The 17,281-nt window shown below is 43.7% G+C and overlaps 1 protein-coding gene and 1 non-coding gene across 2 annotated transcripts in view; one reads left to right on the forward strand and one right to left on the reverse strand.

The window, feature by feature from the left end:
- GPR50 (G protein-coupled receptor 50) overlaps window positions 1-17,281 on the reverse strand; it is a 180,593-nt gene that overhangs the window by 141,437 nt on the left and 21,875 nt on the right. The gene's annotated exons all lie outside the window — the stretch shown is intronic.
- LOC136581181 (U6 spliceosomal RNA) lies at window positions 16,752-16,857 on the forward strand. Its single transcript, XR_010787054.1, has one exon. It is a non-coding gene; the product is annotated as a U6 spliceosomal RNA (small nuclear RNA).

Raw genomic sequence — 17,281 nt, forward strand, 5'->3', positions numbered from 1 at the left:
CGCTCTATTACTATCTCTATTTGTTTCTCTATTGTTCTCTGTGTCTATCGCTCTCTCTATCTCTCTACACTTTCTCTCTCTATGCTTCTCTGTCTCTCTATCACTCTCTGACTCTCTATCGTTCTCCCTTTCTGTCTGTCTCTCTATTGCTCTGTCTCTGTTTCTCTATCACTCTCCCTCTTTTTTTTCTCTATCGCTCTCTCTCTTTCATCCGTTTCTCTATTGCTCTCTAAATGTCTTTCTATCGCTCTCTTTGTCTCACTATCTATCTCTGTTTGTCTCACTATCTATCTCTTTTTGTCTATTGCTCTCTCTCTCTATCACTTTCTCTGTGTTTCTATCGCTCTTTCTCTCAGTGTCTCTCTCTATCATTCTCTCGCTCTATCGCTCTCTTACTGTGTCTCTATTGCTCTCTCTGTCTGTCTCTCTATCGCTGTATATCAAAGTCACAAGCAGCACACCACACTGCCAAACATGGGTGGGAGTCTAATGTTCGATGCAGCAGCCACCTGGATTTGGGCAGTGTACAGAGCAGCTTAGCAGTGTATGCTGTGCTGCTTAGCAACGCTTCACTCATTCCAGCGCATGCCTGAAGCACAGTAGTGCCGCCCATAGACTTAGCCCTGTAACTTTCAACCTGCCTGACAGGTCCCTGAATGTACTAAACTCACATTTGATGATTTTACTGCACCGGTGAGCACGTGTGTCATCTAATGAAACCAACATCGTACACCAAAGTTAAAGCAAAGGGGTCAAAGTGTGAGGCAAGAAAAGCATGTAGGCTTATTAATATTAGATTTCGGTGGTTCATCCTGGAGAAGCAGAATGCCTACTCTTATCTATTCTTGCAACCTGTTCTCCATACAGCTCATCGTTCATATCTAGCTTATGTACTTCATCACTTCTTTATAGAGCAGTCTGCTTTAATTAAGTTATTCATTTGCTTCGTACTAGTGCAGAATTCTATCTCAGATTCCACTTGCCTTACTAAGTAAATTGGAAAAAGAAAGCAAATTGTCCATGTGCATATCAACCTTACCTTGCTTTAGTCTAGTCCTTGTGCAAATAATACATTTAAATAAAGTTGACAAGCATTGGTGTGGAGAGAAGCACTCTTCAAAAACACTTATATACAAGAGAGGTTACCTGTTATTCACAGTCATGGTCACAAGTGGATTTGTCCATTTAATGCTCTGGAATATTAGCAACTCTAGAAAATACCATATACTAATTTAATTGTATATTAGAAACTGCACAATCGTCTCTACTTTATCAGACATTAAAGCCGAGGTCCCCAACCTTTTACACCTTGTGAGCCACATTCAACTTTAAGTGTTGGTCAAGAGACACATTCAACTCAAACATGATGAGAATTTTCTTGGTTGGGGTTACATGGCATCTTTGGGCATGGCACGTGTTATGCAGCCATAGATTCCACCATGGCCCTGCTACATCGTAACCTAATGTAAGTGAATGTGGTCACGCATGACTAGCAATTTGCCACGACCTGACAATTGCAGTAAATCCAACCCTGATGACTGTATTAACTTGCATTCGAATATAATGTAGCAGTGCTACAGTGCAATGTTTGGCCACACAACATGTATGGCACCGAAAGTTATCATGTAGACCTGGCATATGCGTCGAGAAAGAATTACATCTAGTATCATGCTATCTGAACTGATACTGTTTGGTGGCTAGGGTATGTTTGTAATAATGTCAAATGCCAGTGTGAGCCACACACAGCAAGGGGATGGGAGCCACATGCCACTCCCAAACGACCGGTTTGGGAGCACTCTATAGAGATATGGTCAGCATGTAACCTTGAAATACAGATCAAGCAATTGCTATCGGGAAGTAAACACTACTAGATTGCCCTCACATCAAAACACTATTAGGTTGCCTTCTAGAGATGAGCGAGCATACTCGCTAAGGACAAATACTCGAGCATTGTCATTTTCGAGTACCTGCCCGCTCGTAAGAAAAGATTCAGGTGCTGGCGAGAGGCGGCGGAGGAGAGCAGCCGGAAATGGGGGGGAGATCTCTCCCCCCCGCTCCCTCCTGCTCACTCCCGCAACACACCGCTCACCCCCGCCGGCACCCAAATCTTTTCTCACGAGCGGGCAGGTACTAGAAGAGACAATACACGCTCAAGTATTTGTCCTTAGCGAGTACACTCGCTCATCTCTATTGCCTTCACATTAAAACACTATAAGGTTGCCTTCACATGCGGAACAAAATACTAGAAGCAATAGCGCTGCATGCAGAACTTTTTCTTCCTGTATATTGCCGGACAGCTGAGCGGAAACTGAATGGACCCCATTATAATCAATGGGGTCCAGTCGGCGCTTTTCGGTTCTGTCATAAGACAGACCCATTCGGCCAGGGGATCTTCTTTCCAGAACCCCCGACACAGATGTAAAAGCAGCCTTAGGCCTCATGTCCACGGGCAAAATAAGAATTAAAATCCGCAGCAGATTTTAACTCTTCTCCTGCCCGCGGATCCGCACCCCATAGGGATGCATTGACCACCCGCGGGGTAGATAAATACCCGCGGATGGTCAATAAAAGTGAATTTAAAAAAAATGGAGCATGAAAAAATCTGGACCATGCTCCATTTTCGTGCGGGTCTCCCACGGGGACGGCTCCCGCGGGCTTCTATTGAAGCCTATGGAAGCCGTCCGGATCCGCGGGAGACAAAAATCAGATTTTACTCACCCGCTCCATTTCTTCTCTTCGCCGCGGCGCCATCTTTTCTCAGTCGCGGCCGGATCATTTTGCTTCGGGCCGGCGCATGCGCGGGGCACGTCACCGACGTCATCCTGCGCATCCGCCGAGCCGAAGAAAGAAGATCCGGCCACGACGCAGAGAAGATGACGCGGCAGCGAAGGAAGAATCCGGAGCGTGCGGGAGGTAAGTTTATTCTGATTTATTCTTATTTTCAGCGCTTATGTCCGCGGGGCAGGAGGGACCCGCTGCAGATTCTCCATGGAGAATCTGCAGCGGATCTGATTTTCCCCGTGGACATGAGCCCTTATTGTAGGTCACAACATAGAAATATAAGCCTTCTGATGTCATGAATGTCTTTGCCTGATTGATTGGGAGCAAAATGTTTCAGCATCACAATATTTGCAAACTCATAATTTCAACAGTAAGCAAATTGTAAAGTAAATTGCTACAATCTAGTTTAGTACGATGAGTCATAAACCACCTAAAATCCAAGTAAGAAGGTGGCTATTATTTAAAAATTGAACACATTTTGCAATTTTGTTGGCTTGCTATTTGAATATTATTAGGCATATAACCTATGTGAGCTCTTTTACTAACTTTAGAAATCAGCCAATAAGTTTATTTTAACTCCTAGCAACCACAAGAACATCCAGTCTTTTGAGTCTCAAGGCTTCTAGATCGCATTTTCATGAGTTTTGCGGTTCCATCCATTTATCTTCTTTCTGACTATCCTTTTCTCTTTTCCTTTCAACTTACATGTTTTGATCCTTCACAAAATACAGCACTGAGATCACTGAGGGAACAATGAATTCTAAGGCATATCAAAACATTTTGCAGAAGAATGCAAGGGGAAAATAGAACGCATCCTGCATTTATCCACTATAACAACAAAGATACTATAGATCTTATCCATCTATCAGAGATGCAATCCAAAAAGCCACATCCCCTATATATAGTCCAATATAACAGCAGCGATAGTATAGGGATTATCCACTGACGCGTTTTCCCTGTTTGTATCAAAGCTTTTTTTCAGGGAGGGATCTCAACTCACATCAATGATATAGATTCTGCTAGAGATGGCAATAGGATATTTTGTGGACACTAATACGAACAGTAATACAATATTTTAAAGCCAAAACAACAAGATGATGTCACTCCTCATGCTCAAAAATATTTAAATAGAATATTCTTAGCAAAATAATAGATCATTTCCTCAAATCCTGAGATTATATCTTAGATGGAAAGATAAGATCTATAGTATCTTTGTCGTCATTTTGAAGTAGGAAGGAATGTGATTCTTTAGCTCCTTGTATTGTCATTTAGGTGCCATATAAGATTCTGGTATTTGCACCCCAGGACTCATATGGATAAGATTTTGGATTATCACAGATCAAAACAATTTTTATTAATATTTCAGATTAAATTATTTGTATTTTCTATTTCAGGGCAACCAAGCAATGTTTTTCTTCCCTTTTCCCCAACAGTGTAGGGGGCACTAGAGACAGGTTCAGTATCAGGGTTGCCCTTAACAGGGTGGGTGTTCTGATTAGGTAGTGTGAAACACTCAGGTTATTTTAGGACCCTACCAATACTTTTATGTTTCTTAATTAGACTAATTAAAAGTTAGGTTTTAAGGTATCTTATGACAAGGGCTTTCTTTGTTGCTTTGTATTCTATATATTTGACCTTTAAACTTATCTATGAACTAGTTTGTTTTTGTGGTAAGATTCAATCAAAGAATAGTTGAAAAAGAAGAGCATTTGTGTTTTGGAACAGCCAAGTCAGAGTCCTGACATTAAAAGGGTTGTCCAGTTACTATACGACTTTTTAAGCACAGCTGATAAAATAACAAACCAAGCGGTGCTTACCATTCCTCTGCTCCCTTGATCCAGCGCTACAGCTCCACGGTTCTCCTGGTCTTTGTTTTGGAATGGCTACCACCTTACCACTGCAGCCAATCAGATGCTGCAGCACCCAGGTGCCATTCTCCTGGCATATCTGCTCAGATGCTGTGAGTGGAAGTGCTAGAAGACCATCATCTGACTGCTGCAGCCTCTGATTGGTTGCAGTTGTTAGATGATAGCCGTTCCAAAACAAAGATCAGGAGGACCACAGGGTTGCAGCACTGGATCCATGAGGCTGAGGACTGGTAAGTATTGTTGGTTTTGTTATTTTAACATCTCTGCACCTATCCTTAAAAAGTCATGTAGTAACTGGATAACCCCTTTAACTCTATTGAGATGCTGTTGCCTGACTTGAAGAGTGCTGTACATACAAGGCACCCCAGAAATATTGATGACCTGAAACACATTTACATGACAGGATGGTTCAAAATTCCTTCTCAGTGTTGTGCAAATCTTATTTGCAGCTTCTTTGCAGGAAATGTTAGGCAGGGGTGATTGGTGTTAAAGAGGGTCTACTGGTTATTTAATTCAAGTGCTCACTTAGTTTTTCTCACTGCACTGTGTATGTTTACTCAATGTCCTCAATAAAAGACATGAATAGTACAATAGTTTGTGTATTATTAGTTTAGTTAAATTATATTTCTTTATTTAGTATTATTAAAATAATAATCAGACCACATTATATTAGAAATCATCAATGTAGAAATCCAGCTAATTCCAAAGAGTTCATTTACTTTTTTTTACAACAGTATGGCTGCCTGCACACGGTCGGTCAGATCCCCTGCGAGAATTCTCGCAGCGGGATCCGGCCCGCGCCCCTGCAGTGACCAGTGCGGGTCTCACCTGCTCCCGCGGCTCCGGCTCTGTGATGTGCCGGCTGCCTCGCAGCTGGCGCATGCACAGAGCGGATTCGGGGTGCCTGGAGTGACATTTCTGTGCAGGCCTCTGCGAGACCCGCACAGAAATAGGACATGTCGCAATTTGTTTTCCGCGGACAAATCGCGGGCGTCTACATAAAATTGTGTTTTGTCATGCAATCGTATGCATGCGGGCACGGGCGGAAATTCTGTGGGAAATCCCGCCGCAGAATTTCCGCCCATGTGCAGGGGGCTTATATGTTCTTAAAATTAGTCACTATTGATTGTGTTGAAACACCAGACAGGTGGTCCAAAAAGTGCAGTCTTGGAAAAATAATATACCTTAACATCACATGAGGAGTGACAAGGGTGTCAAGAGGGGGACACAAGCCTTAAAGGGATTGTCTGAATTTTTTTGTGTGCAAAACATGTGCCCCATACAGTAACATAACAGATAGACATATACCTACTTCTTGTAGCTCCATGCATATTCCCTGCCCTGCCTGCTTAGTTCTCCATGCCCATTGTTTGTTTACAGGCTACAATCAGCCTGTGTACGGGATGTCATAGACTGCTGCAGCCAATGACAGAACTCAATGATTGAGTACTGAGCACTGTTATTGGCTGCAGCAGCCTGTGAAACCCCATAAACAGGCTGCTGCTGCCTATAAGCATGACATCGTGGAACACAGTGAAATGCGGAGAGACGTATATATATATGTATGTCTTTATTATGTCGTGGCATGGAGAACATGTTTTGGTAAGAAAAAAAACTTGGACAAACGAGGTCTAGAGCCGCAAGCTCAATCTTTGCTTACCATGAAGGTAATGACAACTCTGAGCACATATTACACATCTACAATGTTGTGAACTATTTGCAAACTATGTACAGGAAGGTTTGTAGTTAGAGTTTAGTAACTAAGGGTCCTGTTAAGGTTGTGCATCTGGGACCTGTGGTTCTACAGGCTTTCTTATGCACACCTTCACAGGTAGGGGTTAATTGAGCCGGCTGGGTGTGGTATTCTCCACTAGCCAATCCCCCTGGTCTGCAGCAGATAAATACCAGCAAACTCTTGGGAGAGATTGCTGGTCATTTTAGTGCCTTATGTATCACAGTTAATCCCACTCAGAGCTGGTGTGGGCATGCTTGTCTGTAGTGTCCCTCTCTCCTCCCCTGAAGTCAGTCTGGGCACCTGCTGTCCCTCTCCTCCTTGCGGTCTGGGGTGCGTGAATTGTGTAGTGTGTGGTACAGTGACCACACAGGTGCAGGCAGTCCGCTGGTTTCTCCCTATCCCTGGGCAGGTGTGGCCCCCAGACGTCTGATGTCCTATGTCTGTGTCGAATGGGTAATGCCTGACACTGTTCCCTATGTCAGCACAGTGGCTGACTCTCCCTATTCCCCTGGAATGAGGACACTTGGACTGCTATGGTTTGCCATTGGTATACATGTGGGCTCTGGGTGGGGTCCGTGTTGTATTCACTACCTGTTGTATGTTGGTGTGAACAGTAACTTGTGTTGTATGCCTGTGCAAGTGGCCAGACATGTGGTGTGTACAGTCCTGTTCTATGTGGTATGTGTTATACTGCATGTTGGTGTGAACAGCGAAGTACGTTCGGTCTGTGCAGCGTGCCAAACGTGCTTTATGTGCAGTCCTGTTCTGTGTACAGTGTGTGTGAACAGTGTTGCGTCCTGTGTGGTTAATGCATCTCTCCAGCTCCCTGATCAGGGATAGTCAGGTCAATAGAAGAAGACAGTGGGGCCACCTTTATCAAGGCGATGACTCCACTTTTAGGCAGGGGTGCCCCTCTTTCCCTGATCAGTTAGGGACAGTTGTCCATTCTTCCTCCTGGAGAGATCCAATTGGTCCGTGCAAGTACTATATGTGTGTGTTTGCGGTTTTAAATGGACACGGCGCTTTTGTGCGCCAAGCGGGGTTAACAGGTCCTTTTACACGAGCCGGCAGCCAGTGGAGTAAATCGCTCAAACGATTAAATATAGGGGACTGTTGGCCTGTGAAAACTTGGGACTCCACAGGGCAAGTGAAGGACAATCACTCACTTGTCAGAGTCACTCGATTTTCATCTCAACTAAAAACTGAGAGTCAATTACACCTAAAAGAGTTGTAGAGGATGACCAATGTCACGATGACCTGACACATTGAAAAGAAGGTGTTTTGGAGAAATTCTGTTCATATGGGCTCAGAGCTAACTTCCCAGCACAATATAATTATACCCATATAACGTATACATCTGCCTTTACTATACATCTGTCTATGTGGTTCTAGGCCTCTCATCAGGAAAAAGTTATACGTGTTTTTGTTTGCTTATAAAATACACTGGAATGTGCAAAGTAATAGAATTATCTATTATAGGATATAAAACCATCTCTGTTTTTAAAGACAATTTGTTCTTTTTTTACTGGCTTTTTCCAAAGCAAATTCTTATCATAAGACTATCTAGTGCTGCACGCTCAGCCCGAGGCTCTTGATACAACAGTGAAATCTTTATCTAACAACTGTAGCTGTGTATCAAAAAGGCTAATTGTATAAATAAAACATTTATGCTTCCCTACTAGAGGGGCCAGCATTGTGCCCCTGGGTTCTTCAACAGAATGAGGGTTTGGGCCGGGAAATACACAAGGTCAAAGCCTAGAGGTGATGGAACTCACTACTGCTCTATTAACAGCGGTTTCATTATGGTAAGACTTGCATGATCATTTCAAACATCTCCTCCTGGCTTTCCCCTACGTCACATCTCACACAGTTTTATTGTGTCTTAATAATGGAGAATTTTTTTACCGCCTGTCATGCTAGAAACATTCATTATGCGTTTCATAATCCTACATATAGCCAAGTAAACAAAATTGTCAATAGAAGGCCTGCACAAGCAGAGGATTTCTGGCGGCCCCGGATTGACTACATCCTAGTACGCGGAACAGTCATGTCACACAGCGGTAAACTATACTAGAAAAGGACCTTCAGCGAATGACAGTGACCGGCTGCACTGCACAGTGAAGGAGGGGATGGCGGGCATCAGCTTAAACATTGCGTTGAACTCGCAGCTGATGCCCGCTATCCCTTCTCTCACATGTCATTCAATTCAGGGAAGGTCCTTTAGGCTCCAGGAGTGATGGAACAAGCAGCAGCGATGGCGGTGCAGTGGTGGCAGACCCTGATATCTTAATCATTAACTATATGGAGCGGTAAGAATCCTGCGAAATGTCTTTAAATTATTATTTACCGCTAAGCAGTAAAAGTTTTAAAGTTTTGAACTATACTGCTTAGCAAAGTGGTTTACAGAATGGTTTGATCGTTAATCTATAGAATAAACAGGTTATTAGTGGCTTAATTGGTAAGTAAGGGTAATGATTACAGATAAGTTTTTAGGAAAACTCACTTTGCAAGTAAAGGAAATCTATCTGGCGCCTCAAGATTTTTAATTTCAGCCCCAATCTACTACGAAGTTTTGCAGGTCTGGTCAATAGTGTTGTTCAATAAGGATGAAACAACTAATACCCTGTCCATAAGATAGGCGGTAAATGGCTGATCAGTGGTGGCCTGACCATGGGGATCCCCAGGATCACAAAAATGGGGTGCTGAGTTTCACCTTATTAATGAAGTGGTGGTTACACATGCATACTGCCACCTAATTCATCTAGATGGGTCTATGCAATGCTATGTCGGCGGATGGAGTGTTAGTGCGCACATGTGACTATTGCTACTTTTATGGGGGGCGTTAAAGTAGAAAGAATTCTGAGAATAAAAGTCCTTAGGGTAATTACCTGACTTCTCCATTTATTAGTAACGCCAGCACATAAGACGCATTTCAAGTCAATAATGCCTCTTCCTCAGTACAGCTGGGCACACACTGTGGTATACATTACATGTGGGTATAAGAAGATATATAGAGTATACACAATCAAATGTACAAGCCATTATTGCCTCAAAATGCATCTTTTGTGCTGGCACTACTATTAAATGACGAAGTCAGGTTAAGAACCCTGAGGACTTGGGTTCTTGCTATCACATTGCACTTTATTCCCAGTCTTTTTTCTACTTTGATGTTTTTTTTACTGTCATTACGTTCACCCTCAGAGTTGTAGCGTTCACTTGGCTTGGCTGTATCTTAAAGGGGTTGTCCCGCGAAACAAAGTTGGGGTATACACTTCTGTATGGCCATATTAATGCACTTTGTAATGTACATTGTGCATTAATTATGAGCCATACAGAAGTTATTCACTTACCTGTTCCGTTGCTAGCGTCCTCGTCTCCATGGTGCCGTCTAATTTTCAGCGTCTAATCGCCCTATTAGACGCGCTTGCGCAGTCCGGTCTTCTCCGTTTTGAATGGGGCTGCTCGTGCTGGAGAGCTGCCCTCGTAGCTCCGCCCCGTCACGTGTGCCGATTCCAGCCAATCAGGAGGCTGGAATCGGCAATGGACCGCACAGAAGACCTGCGGTCCACCGAGGGTGAAGATCCCGGCGGCCATCTTCGCAAGGTAAGTAAGAAGTCACCGGAGCGCGGGGATTCGGGTAAGTACTGTGCGTTTTTTTTTTTTTTTAAGACCCTGCATCGGGTTTGTCTCGCGCCGAACGGGGGGGCTATTGAAAAAAAAAAAAAACCCGTTTCGGCGCGGGACAACCCCTTTAATTCACTATTACAGACCAGCTATATTATTGGAATTAATTCCCATATCGCTTATCCATTATTGGGGTTGTTCCACCTCTGTTACTGTCCATTCATATGGGTGACTTGAAAGTCCTGTCCAATGGTTGGGCCTCCACTGTCACACACTGATCGCCTCCTTTAAAGGGAATCTGGCACCATCTTTTTCCTGCCTTGTCTCATGTTTGTATGTGTGAAGCAGTTTGTCAGCAACTTAAATTTTATCAACAGCAGCACACATAAAGGATTACAGGAAGTAGTCCCCGATATTCATGAGCTGCAGGCTAGTCTGCCCACCCCTCCCTCCAGACACTGTTCATAGCTGTCAATCAGTAGCTGAAGGGTGGGATGAGCAAGGCTAGCCTGCGGCTTCTAAACATTGAAAACCACTTCTTGTAGTCTTCTACCCTGTTTTCCAGAAAATAAGACCTACCCTGAAAATAAGCCCTGCTTTGATTTATGAATTGGCCAACAATGCTGCAGCTCAGTGCATCGGAGCTCCGGAGAGCAGCCGAGGGACCTGGACCAAGCCTGATAGGTAAGTATAATAAGACTTCCCCCTGAAAATAAGACCTAAGGCCTCTTTTGGGGCAAAAATTAATTTAAGGCAGGGTCTTACTTTTGGGGAAACACAGTATGGCTACTACTGCTAAAAAATTTACATCAGTTTCTGACAAACTATTTTGGAAATTCTGTACATGTGCAACATATCTGTACAATCAGTGTGCCGATCAATATTTTAAGTACTGAGATCATGAACATCATGACAATATTTAATTTGACTGTTATAGGGATTTTTTTTATCCATCCACACCTTGGGATATTTCCCTTGCATAGAATAAAGTAGCAGTATTTACCTACACAGAACATGGTCCATTGTGGCGCATGATATGGAATCTAAGGTTAACACCAGCCATTCTACAGTGACGTGATGTACGAAGACAAATGAACATTTCCCGCTATGTGCTGTACTAAATAACCAGAAGGTCAACAGCTCTGAAACTGCAGAACCAAGTTGGTATTAGGGGCATGCTGGGTCGGGGACCACGGGGACCATGTGCTCTTGGGGCCGATGCCTCACTGAGTGTTTAGGGCCGCCGGCCTACACAACTTGCACTATGGCTGCCGCTGCTTTTCTACAGGGGGTCAGAGAGGGTCACTATTACTTAGACAGGGCTAAATCTTGGTTCTGGTGCAATACTTATGGTTTGAGCTTGGTTCTTGTACTGTATTTATCATATAAGTCAGGTTCTGGTGCCGTATGTATGGTATGACCCTGGTTCTGGTATTTATATTCTGAGCTTCTTACTGGGCATCATTCCAGTGCTGTGCATATATACACTGAGGTTAGTTCTGGTGCCCTATTAATGTTCAATAGATAAACAGGTTAAGGGTACGTTCACACGTAGCGGATATGGTGTGAATTTGCCACTACGGAAAATCTGCACTAAAATCTATGTCATTTCCACATCAAAAACCAAATCGAAATCTGCCCCAGTGGTGCAGATTTTTGTGGAGATCCACAGCGGATTTCACCATTTCAATAAAAGGGGTGAGGTCTGCTGTGTATCCACACCAAAATAGTGTGGATTTTGATCCATTTTTTGACATAGTAATAACACAGATAATCCGCACCACAGGGAAATCTGCATGATTTTCGCTATATGTGGACATGATCTAAGGCAAAAACACATGGGCGCATGCATTAACACATGCATTTTTTCTTTTTGACTATTCAAACTCTGTGCTAGTGTGCGCGAGTTTGAAAAAAAAAAAGTTGAAAGATAGGTCCATTCCTATCTTTATTGCATGTAGGAAAACTAGGGCATGACCTATCTTCCCACTTTGTTTGTCAAAATTGCGCAGAATAGCCTAGATTTCAAAGGTAAAAAAAACTACCTTTTTACCTTGTCCATGCACAACTACACTCCTTAGTGGTGAGCACAGTTGCGCATACACCCATCTAAAGAAGCCCTAAGAATGTGTTAACATGTCTCAGGTTCCTGTGGATTTTCTTACAGATCTGCAGCAGATTTCACTTTTTCAATTTCAATTCAATTGAAAAGTTGAAATCTGCTGCAAATATGCCCCAAAATCCACAGGAAATCAGTGACGAGTGAATGCACCCTAAGGCGTCTTTCACACGAGCGCATTTCACGGCTGGCCAATATGCACTGTGATCTGATGCATTGTATTTGAATGCATCAGATCACATGGGCATATTACTGAGACATAAAATTGCCTGGCAAGGCCAATATAGCGCCGGGCGTTTTTATGTTGGGCCCAAAAGATAGTCCTGGAACTATCTTTTGGGCCGGAATATGTCTGCCGCTGCATTGGCTCCTATGGGAGCCCATAGCAGCGGCCGTAGGTGGGAGGGAGTTTACCAGAGCAGCTGCTAAACTCCCTCCCTCTGCTGTCCTCTCCCACGTGCAGGCTCACCTCTCGTCTCCTCCCCACTCATTCTGTACAATGGGAGGACGCCGGGCGGGCCACCACTTAGCTCCACCCCTGCCCCACCCCCTTCCATTGCAAAGAACGAGCGGGGAGGAGACCAGAGGTGAGCCTACGATGAAGAGGGAGGGGAAATGGGCAATGGCATGGTGAGCTTGGTGCATATGCACTGGACCCTTATGCCATGTGAACAGGCGCACAAACGTTAGATTTGTGCGCCTGTTCACGAGCTTCTACACCCCAGATGGAAACATATATTGGTTGGTCGTGAAAAAAATGCCGGCCAATGTGTGCTCGTGTGAAAGAAGCCTAAGGGTGAAAACACACAGTGCAACTGGCTGCACATGCCAGACAACGCCTATCAGTGGTGGCTAATGACTGCACAATATTGATGGTAACTTGGGTGGCTCAGGTGGGCATGGTTTGGTTGTCTGTGGCCAGCTACACTGTATGCTTCATCCCTTTTATACTTGTTCTCCGTACGTTCTGTGCCGGGTTTTGGCTCACAAAATACTGGTGGGAAATGCCCGTATGAAGGATCCCTGAGGGTATGCCACTACGTATGGGCCGTTGTTGTATGCTTGCCCCCTAGGCTAAAATTTGCCAAACAGCCCCTCCTAGAAATAGCGCTAAGTATGTACAGATTACAAGTAGAACCAAATTACAGGAAGGTTAAATGCCCTTGGTGGCTCCTCTACCTGGGGACCTAACTACCCCCCATTTAAAAATCATTCAAACGTAAAGCTATCAATAAAAGTAGTTTAATAACTTTCAATATAATGCTGAAAAATATGATGTATTTATTTGATTCAAATTCCTGCATTTGATACAGATTGCATGAAGAGTTCTCCATTAACCGCTCTCTGTGGGTAGAGGGGTACCAGCAGCTCCCTCACTTGGCCCATGGGTATTTTCTTCTGAACTGTGATTGAACATTAAAGACTGGTAATATGTAAAAATCCCCCACTCCAGCGGTCATCCTGACATGAATTAGGACTTATTGGAGAAGTAACACAGGAATGTTAAGAAGCTGATTTTTACTCGAAACTCTAAAGAACGCCTGAAATAGCAATTTCAAAGTCCTTTTAACATGTTTAAAAAAAGACATAAAACGTCATCTTACCGTACTGCTGTGCCAGTGAAGTATACCCGCATACGTGCCCTTTATACCTGCATGATATGTGCCCTTTTGGTTGAACTTTGCTGTTCAGAAGTATCAAGCTGTATGTGCAGTGCTTAAAATCAAACTCGCCTGGTCCATGAGTAGCCTTTAAAGGGAATGTATCATCAGAAAATGACCTATTGTATACAACAGGCTTTTTATGTTAAACATATTTTTTAAGGATTTTTGGTGTTTTTTTTAACCTGAAGTCAAGCTCCTATATTAAAAAAAAAAAACTACTAAAACACATCATACTCACATTGACTCACATTAATCTTAGTAGCAGTTTGACACTTCATGTTCTGTAGAGAAAACCTTTCTGCACACATCTCATTATAATCACAGGCAGAAATATAATGAAAGGTAACACCTATGTGTAGATAATACAGGATCCACCATTCACAATAGGTGATGATCACAGCTTGTCTATTCTACTTCCCTGCAAAATGACTTCTGCACAGGTCACAGAGCGCATCTAGAACATATAGAAGTTAATGGGTTCCCTCCTGCCCTCTGTGTCTATGGCCCATAAGGCTGCTGTAAACGCCTATCTCTGAATGCTATTAAACGCAGCTCAGGAAAGATGGCGACTCCCATAGTCATATACAGGCAATAGAATTTTTAAAAATCTACAATCGAAAAGTAAAAACAAATAAGAAAAATGGAATAGGTTTCTCAATCTGGATCTAATTAGTAAAAAGAAATATATTATAGGGGACACATTCGCTTTGAAGGGGTTGTCCCACTACCAAAAAAAAAAATTAAAACAGCTGGGCATGATGTAAAATTAAAGAAAAGTGCATACTCAGCTCTTTTTAGCCCCCCCTGTAAACATCTGAGCGTCTCCAGTGGCTCTGGTTCCCGGTATGTAGGGTTGGTGGAAGTCAGGTAACCAATCAGAGGCCATAGCGTCACTGTTGCAAACTCCTGGCATCATGGCGCTGATGCCAGGAGTTCAGGACGATGATGCTGTGGCCTCTAATGGCTGCAGGAGTCACCTGACTTCCACCGGACATACATACCGAAAGCCAAAGCTGCTCAGCTCTTTCCAAACGGGCTGTAGAGAGGTGAGTAGTGTCTCTTTTTTTATTTAATGCTGTGCATTTTTATAGTGGGAAAAGCCTCTTAAGCCATATATTCTCTATTTACATATATTTTCACGAGTAGGGGGAGGGAGGAATATGCAGACGCAGTATGTATGACTGCAGAGTTCTCCCGATGATAAATCAGTGCACTGCCAGATCAAACGCCTTAGTGACAATTCAATGCAATGGCTCTGATTGGTCCATAGACCACTGCAGTGATTTGCTGAGCTGCAGCGCTCGAGAACCAATCAGAGCAAGCGCTTCCTGGAGGTGGGGTTTTTGAACCTCCAAACCAGGAAGTGCTGGCTTAAAAAGCTGCAGACAAGTATTCCGGAGCTTCAGAAGGAGACATGCGGTGGAGCAGACAGCGCCTGTTAGGGGATGTATTGTGGGGGGGTTCAATGCAGCTAGGGTTTATTTTAGGGACAAACAGTAGGACTTCCTACTGTAAAAGTTGCATCGCACCGCACAAAAACCATGTTTTTGTGCAATGCAATGCAACACAAAGGAATGCTCCATCGGGAAACATAGGCTACAAAACATCACAAATTCTGGCTATATAGAGCATGCCGCAATTTTGTATTCTCGCAATGTAGCAGCTTACAAAACATTTCTAATGTGCAAGAACCCATTGGAAAGCATGGGCTTCACATACATGCGATTTGTAGCACTGTCGCATTGCGAGAAAATCACATGATTGTGAACGCAGCCTAAAGCAAAAATAGGCTTGTCACTAATTGGTTAGGGCAGTGGTCAGGGGTCTCTGGAGCTATCAAACCCCCCTGCCTCTGGATGATAAGGTGTAGATGCCTTTCAAGATTCTGTCTTGCTTAAAGCTGTGTCTTATAGTCAGGAAAATACGGTAAATATTATCACTTGAATTAAACAAATTACAGCTTTCACAGTTTATTGACCTACGCTGTATCAGACTGCAAATAAAACACAAGCTGGAGGCGGTGGCAGGAGCTTCGTAAGAATGCTATAAAAAGAATGCAACTGCTCACATTCTATGAAACTGAGAGGAAAATGAGCAAAAAAAGATTTGTGTTCAATGTTCAAAAATATATTTTTGCAAAATTGACAGGAAGTAATTCATATATGGGCAACAATAATGGTGAATCCCTTTATAAGAGGGCTTCTTTATAATTTATACTTGTGTTCTGATAATATGCAGAAGGTACAAGTATTGGTGCTTTATCCTTCAGCTAATTAAAGTTTTATAAAGGCTGTTCAGGTATTCATGGCCTATGAACAATAGTGCATTAAGCCTATACATAGGCAACTGTTGAGGCATATGTAAGGTGACGCTCTAGAGATGGCACTGTAAGGGGGTAAGGTTCTCCTTCTTGTTTCATTACTATTTTATCGTTGAGATTGGCTCTTGCTCAGTAGGAATACTGTGGCTTTAGGACGAGGTGGGAATGAGGAGTTTTGGAGTCTCTCCTGTAGTACTGCAAGGTCACAGTAATTTGGCCTTACGGGCACAGAGTCCTCAGACATACAGAGTGACAGAAAATATTGAGCAAGGTAAAAAAAACTCAGAGTCTGTGCTACTGCTACCAACAGGGTGTACATTTATAGTCATCCCTTTCCCGAATGGTCTGGCCAGTACCGGGACATGAGTCCATGTTGTCATCCCTGATCGAGTTCATGGACACCATGGTGACTCTGAAGGAACTGGCACTCCCGGTCTCAGAGCCAGCATGTCCCACTATACCTTGTTTGAATTACAAAAAGTTGCTGTAGGTTAGCGGAAGATGATCTATAATCACTAATGCCTGACCAGTTTTAGTCTCATTTGATAGAGACTCATTCATATTACGCGGTACCAGCTAGTACGGATTCCTCCAACTGCAGAGAAAATTATACCCGGCTAACAAAAAAATGTATTGAAGTGTGCTCGCTTCGGCAGCACATATACTAAAATTGGAACGATACAGAGAAGATTAGCATGGCCCCTGGCAAGGATGACACGCAAATTCGTGAAGCGTTCCATATTTTTATTTTAAACCTAAAAACAGAGCATAGACTAAACAACAGGAAACCATGTAACTAACCAAGATGCTCCCTTGAAGGCTGCATTCCCACAAACGTATATCGGCTCGGTTTTCACGCCGAGCCGATATACGTCATCCTCATGTGCAGGGGGGGGAATGGAAGAGCCAGGAGCAGAACCTGAGCTCCCGCCCCCTCTCTGCCTCCTCTCTGCCCCTCTGCACTATTTGCAATGGGGAGAGGTGGGGCGGGGGCGGGGATAATTCTCGAAACTTAGCCCTGCCCCCACCCCCTTTCATTGCAAATAGTGCAGAGGGGTGGAGAGGAGGCAGAGAGCGGGCGGGAGCTCAGTTCCTGCTCCTGGCTCTTCCATCCTCCCCCCCCCCCTGCACATGAGGACGACGTATATCGGCTCGGTGTGAAAACCGAGC

This window comes from Eleutherodactylus coqui, chromosome 10 (genome assembly GCF_035609145.1).
Source record: "Eleutherodactylus coqui strain aEleCoq1 chromosome 10, aEleCoq1.hap1, whole genome shotgun sequence".
NCBI classification, from domain to species: Eukaryota; Metazoa; Chordata; class Amphibia; order Anura; family Eleutherodactylidae; genus Eleutherodactylus; species Eleutherodactylus coqui.